We start from the raw sequence: 619 nt of genomic DNA on the forward strand, positions 1-619 counted from the left end.
TTTGGTTAAGGAGTTATTGATATTTCAAGTGCAAAATGATGATATAAAACCATGATAAAAATGCACTTTTAAGTACTAATCAAGTTGGCTGCTGTAGTATTTGCCTTGAGAATATAGAGACACTATTTATATGGGTCTGGACCCAAATTTTTACTGATCATAAGAGGCTAAAGTATCTGATGTCGCAAAAGGAGTTAAACATGCGACAAAGAAGGTGGATAGAGCTCATTATGGATTGTGACTGCACTATAAAATACCACCCGAGGAAAGCAAACGTGGTGGTAGACACCCTCAGTCATAAAAATAAAGCCACCCTGGGAAGGTTAACAGTGGAAAAGGAACAGCAATTGGCAGAATTGAAAGTGATGGGTGCATATTTGGACATTAATGCCGAAGGTGGGTTAGTAGCCCAACTATTGGCATGACCAACGTATCTAAAACAAATATTACATGCCTAATTCCATGACAAGGAGGGGTCCAAGATTAGGAAGAATGTGGAGGTCGGGTAAAAATGAAATTTCGGGTAATGGATGATGGATCCTTGATGATGAGAGAACGGTTGTACGTGCCTAATGACGAAATAGTCAAACGAATGGTTCTACAAGAAACACATGAGTCC

Source organism: Populus euphratica, unplaced genomic scaffold (genome assembly GCF_000495115.2).
Source record: "Populus euphratica unplaced genomic scaffold, PopEup_1.0 scaffold239.1, whole genome shotgun sequence".
Lineage (NCBI taxonomy): Eukaryota > Viridiplantae > Streptophyta > Magnoliopsida > Malpighiales > Salicaceae > Populus > Populus euphratica.